This window comes from Vespa crabro, chromosome 10, assembly GCF_910589235.1.
Source record: "Vespa crabro chromosome 10, iyVesCrab1.2, whole genome shotgun sequence".
NCBI lineage: Eukaryota > Metazoa > Arthropoda > Insecta > Hymenoptera > Vespidae > Vespa > Vespa crabro.
Genome location: NC_060964.1, coordinates 3,365,750 through 3,371,791, shown reverse-complemented (window position 1 = coordinate 3,371,791; position 6,042 = coordinate 3,365,750). Strand labels below are relative to the sequence as shown.

The 6,042-nt window shown below is 36.4% G+C and overlaps 1 protein-coding gene across 16 annotated transcripts in view; it reads left to right on the top strand.

The window, feature by feature from the left end:
• The window catches only part of LOC124427732 (protein groucho-like), an 80,852-nt gene that overhangs the window by 10,503 nt on the left and 64,307 nt on the right, over positions 1-6,042 (top strand). The gene's annotated exons all lie outside the window — the stretch shown is intronic.

Sequence of the window (6,042 nt, the reverse complement as noted above, 5' to 3'; positions counted from 1 at the left end):
GATTTATTAACTCAATAAGCTCACAGAGAGATAGAAAGAGATAGAGTGAGATAGCGTGAGAGGGAGGAAGGGAGGAAAATCCGATGGACCCGTCAAAGGGATATATTCGGAGGTAGAAAAAAGCTAAAGGGTTTTGGGGTAGGAGGAACACATAAAGCGATGTAATTAAAAAAATGTGGGTCCGGTCTTTGGATGATTAAACCGATCAGACGCGAAAAAAAGAGAGAGAGAGCGTGCGCGAGAGAGAGAGAGCGAGAGAGAGAAAGAGAAAGAGAGAGAAAGAAAGAGTATATTCAATCAACGTTGATTGATACGCCAGAGATCTTTCGTCTTCGTCTAACACTCGGACACGGATAACCAATGGATAAAGTGTTTATTATATATGTCGCACTTTTATCGAAACCTTGTTACGAGCGATTAATTTTCAGATTAAGCGAAACGAAAGTGTTTCCCCGTTCATTTCGATACAATTTTACAATTGGTAAAATTTAATAAAAAATTGTAATATTTCAAGCGCTTTCTTTCTTTCTTTTTCTTTTTTTTTATCATTTTCTTTATTTCCCTTTCTTTTCTTTTTTTACTTTCCTCCTTTTTTTTCACCCCACGTTCTTTTTCTCCTCCGTAATATTTAATATATTCCGATTGGATTTCAATGAGTATAACGGATTTAATGAATTAATAATCCATATAAATATCTATTGTATTATCGTCTATCTTCTTTCGTAATATAAAATTGAACGATACGTTGTTCGTAATATGCTAATCTATAATATCAGAATATTATCGATTGATTTTGATTGTGTCTGTAAATACGTTCAACAAGAAAAAAAAAATATATATATATATATATACACATATTTTTTATTTTTATTTTTTTATTGTACAATAATAAGCGAACAAAAAGCTGTAAAATTGTTTCGACGATTACGTTTTTTAAAAATAAATCAAATAAAGAAGAAAAAAAAAAAAGAAAAAGAAAAGAGAAATAAAAGAAAACACCTTTGAAATCGTCACATCGTCATGAAATAAGAGTCTCATTTAAAAATAATATATCGATAAAATCTAAAAAAGAGCAGGTTAGGTTAATATATATATGGTCGATGTGAAAGCCATTTAAAGTTCGTACTCGTGAACTTCGGAATCAGCTTCGGAATGATTTGCAAATCCGACATTGCGGTCAGGGGTTTGGCGAGCGAAAGAAAGAAAGAAAGAAAAAAAGAAAGAAAAAAAAAAAGAAGGAAAAAAAGAAAGAAGGAAGAAACAAAGATAAAAGAAAAAGTAAAAGAAAAGAAAGAAGAAAATCGATGGATGGAGAAGAGTAAGAAAGAGAGCGCGTTTTTTGTTGAAAGTTGGCTTTTGTGTATCGCGGAAAAAAAACGCATCTCGGTGTTCTTAGTCGAATACCGAGAAGGAAAACGAATCGATAGCCAGCTACCCTTTTCCATGTTTTCTTTTTCAAGATATTGCAAACTACGCTTCTCGTTCTCGTTCTCGTTCTCGTTCTCGTTCTCGCCGTAGTCGTCATCTTCTTCGTCGTCGTCCTCATTTTTCAGAACGATTCGCGTAAAAGCGAGATGAAAATGACAGAAATGACGAAGTGCTCGGTAGTGGGGAGTGGGATGGGGTGTAAGGAAGGAGAGGGGAGGTGCTTTGCTCGGTTCGTTCTTACCCTTAAGATTTATAGCCGTGCAGAAGCTAAACGACGAGCAAGATGGAGCACCCGTGTCGACCTTTAAGAACAAAGTCCCGTTAAATGCAAAACGTTCGAGCTCTTTGCGTCGAAAATACGTAAGAGGGAAAGAGAAAAAGAAAGGAAGAAAGAAAGGAAGGAAGGAAAGAAAGAAAGAAGAAAAGAGAAAAAGAAAGAGGGAGAGAAGGAGAGTGAGACAGAGAGAGAGAGAGATAAAGAGAGATAAAAAGAGAGAAAAGGAGAGAGAAGAAAATAAAAAGAGACGGGAAACAGTACGAGCTTTACTTTTCTTTCGGAACGATGAGACAGAGAGATGGGGAAAAAGAAGGAAGGGTGGGAGGAAGAGTGGGAGGAAGAATGGGAAGAAAATAAAAAGAGACGAGAAATAGTACGAGCTTTACTTTTCTTTAGAAGCAATGAGAGATAGAGATAGATAGATAGATAGATAGAGAGAGAGAGAGAGAGAGAGAGAGAGAGAGAGAGAGAGAGAGAGAGAAAGAGACAGAGAGAGAAAGAGAAAGAGAGAGATAAATCCGATTTTAAACAAATCCATCAGTAAAATTGATTCGCATGCGTTACGTCCGTGATAAAGCAACTATCTCGCTTTATCCAGTTTTGACGAGAGATATACATATCTATCTACCTACCTATCTACCTACCTACCTATCTACCCACCTACCTACCCACCTACCTACCTGCCTATCCTATCGCGTACGAAATTTTCCCCACCTAAAACGAGCGTCGATTGGGACGCGCGTCAAATATACGTAAAGCGTGGCTAACCAGCGGAACAACAACCTGTTCGATGACTGTTCCGTTTGATGATTGCAACAAGTGAGGCCCACCACCGACGCCCTCTAACCCGTTCCGAAACCGTTTTACCACCGACAGCTACTCCCCGTTTCGAATTCAACAAGTGGCCAAATCATTCTACCCGAGCCTCGGTGGACCCTCGAAAAACTGGAATTTTCCAGCCGGTGGACAGTCATTGACCATTTAACGCTGGAACGGAATTTTCCAGCCAGATAAAACGATTCTTCCTATCTCTTTCTCTCTCTCTCTCTCTCTCTTTCTCTCTCTCTCTCTCTCTCTCTTAAACATACACACACCCACACACACATACGTATACGCATATATATACGCACTCTCTCTCTCTCTCTCTCTCTCTCTCTCTCTCTCTCTTTCTCGCTATATATATATATATATATATATATATATATATATATATATATATATATATATTTCTTTATCAAAGGAATCGTTTACTCTCTAACAATTTAAAGTATTTATGTATATATTTATATTCTTACACCTTCTCTACTATTCGCTTATGTCTTCTCGTAAAGATCGGTACTATGACGTTTATGAAAGAAAGCCCTAAGTCCTACTCAATATCTCTTTATTCGTTATCAAAGGAAACTGTGGGAGGTGGAAAGTCGAGTCGAGTGAGTCGAGTCATCCCTCTCTCTCTCTCTATCTATCTATCTATCTATCTATCTATCTCCATCTCTATCTCTATCTTTACCTCTATCTCTATCTCTCTATCTCTTTTTCCCCTTTTCCTTCTTCTACTTGGTGGTAGAGCCACGGATAGAGGTTCTTTTACAAAGCCGATCGACGTCTCTGCTCAAGGGTCAGGTACAACGTAATCATTACTGTCATCGGAAAGCTCCGATCCTTTTCCTTCTCGTAATTTCAGTCGGCAAAAGTACCGTTGGTATAGGAGCCTCTGTGAAGAAGAGTCTCTGGACTAAGACCTCGGTGGTACATACCTGGTGGAATGGGTCTCATTAAGGACGCCTTCATAGCCCTTCATCGTTGCTTCTTCAGCCCTCGCTTCTTCTATCCCTATCTTTCCGACCGACCTCTCACCTACCTACCTACCTACCTACCTACCTACCTACCTACCTACCTACCTACCTACCTACCTACCTACCTACCTACCTACCTACCTACCTACCTACCTACCTACCTACCTACCTACCTACCTACCTACCTACCTACCTACCTGCCTTCCTGCCTACCTACCTACCTGCCTTCCTGCCTTCCTACCTACCTGCCTTCCTGCCTTCGTGCCTGCCTGCCTGCCTTCCTGCCTGCTTGCCTGCCTGCCTGCCTGCCTGCCTGCCCGCCCGCTTGCCTGGCTGGCTGCTTGCTTGCTTACCCTCCCTCCCTCCATCCATCCTCCTTTTCCCTTCCCCCATCTTCCTCCTCCTCTCTCCCCCCATCTTCTTCTTCCTCCTCCTCATTCTCCTTCATCCCATCTTACCCTCGACGAAGGCGCTCGTCTTTTATACCTGGATACATACCTTGCTTTCGTGTTTCTCTGAGCTGACGGCACACCTCTACTCCTCTTTTTTTTCCTCTTTCTTCTTTGTATAGACAGCGTACCACAAACACTGGCCTCTCACATAATATGTAGGTACGTGTACTTGCATGTATACGTGTGTGCGTGCACGCGCGCACAACTCTCTTCTATACACGTGTACGTACGTACGTACGCGTGTGTGTGTGTGTTTTGTGTGTGCCTTTTTCGCGTGCACCAACTTCTTCTCAACCGACCCCAAAAGGCACAAATCGGCTATAGTAGTAGTTCGTCGTACGTCGACGAGTCCAAACTTAATTTCGTCACGAAATGCGAGATTTTTTTCTTTTTTTTTTTCTTCTTGCGATTCTTATCCTTTTCTTTCTCTCTCTCTTTTTTTCTCTCTCTCTCTCCTCTTTCTCTTTTTTTTCTTCTCTCCTCTTCTTTTTCTCCCTTTTTCTTTCTTCTTCTTTTTCTTTATTTTTTCCCTTCCGTTTCTTTTTATGCTTTTTTCCCTCCTTTTTTCTTTCTTTCTTTTCTTTTCTTTTTTTTTTTTTTTTTTTTTTTTCTTTTTTTTTTTACCGACACACTTCGACCATTCCCGTGAGACTGCAAGATCTCGAATATATTTCTTCTCATTGGACAAATGAGAATTATTTTATATTTACGTTTATGATCACGATATTGTGATTCTTTTGCATTCATTAAGATTGTTAAATCGATTCGAAGATCATTAATCAGAATTAAATCTTAATGTTAATGAAAAACTTGATAAAATTTAGCGGTAGCATACATATATATATATATATATATATATATATGTATGTATGTGTGTATATATGTGTAATACGCACGTATATTTACATACAGCAAAGGAGTAAAGTATTCAGACAGTAGGTTCCTTCTATGTATAATACGTACGTTTATTTACATATTTACATAGAACAGTGTGGACAAAAGTATTCGGACAGTAAGTCCTTTATGTATGCGCGCGCGCGCGTATGTGTGTGTGTGTGTCTATATATATATATATATATATATATATATATATATATATATATATATATATATATATATATATATAGAGTTGGGGACAAAACTATTTAGACAGTAGAGAATTTGGGAATATAAATAGAACTATATTTTCTTAAATTATTAATAATTATATTGACGTCAATATTATTGAAGGTTAACGTTAGTGGGAACAAAATGGTATTTAAAACAAAACTAAAATATAAAAAGAAATGAACAACAGTGCTTCGCAAGTTATTATACAATATTAAAAATTCGCGTAATGGTAAAATTTAATTAGAAATGTATTCATTACATTAAATTTTGGTAAACATATAAATGATATCACTGAAATTAAAACTATATTTTGTTTAAATAGACGTACAACAGTAATGATCGATCCTTTCAAATGGTCCCGTGTTAAATGAATCTACATTTGTAACGATACATTAAGAATAATAGTTCAAATTATTATTGGCAATAATCTAAAATATATATTGACTTATTGAAATGACATTAAAAGAGAAATATATTATTACAAATTTATTCGAACGATATAATAAAACATATTTGAACAGCGAAAGAATTATAATATATAATATCATTGTTGCGTAAAATATTGAAAAGAATTTTTTTGTAATCTTTTAAAAGAAAAGAGATCGATCAAAAGATTAAGAAAATTGAATTATTCGAATTATTCAAGAAAAATCAGACGTACAAGTAGTACATTCAAAATTGCATTTAAGGATAAAATCAGAGAATAAATTCAATCCGACAAAATCATTTCGTATAGACGTGTTAGTGTTATCTATCGAGCGAGATATAAATCTGGGCGGAGGGGCGGTAACCATGAAGAAATCATTATTCATGAAAGGGATTTAAAGTAAGGCACTATGAAACAAGAAAAAAAAAGAAATAATTTACTTACTACGTATAAATTTATATTTATTTTTTATATCTGAAAATATATATAATCCAATATAATATCGTCCTAGAGGACAATATACTTAAATATATAAATGTATATAAATATATA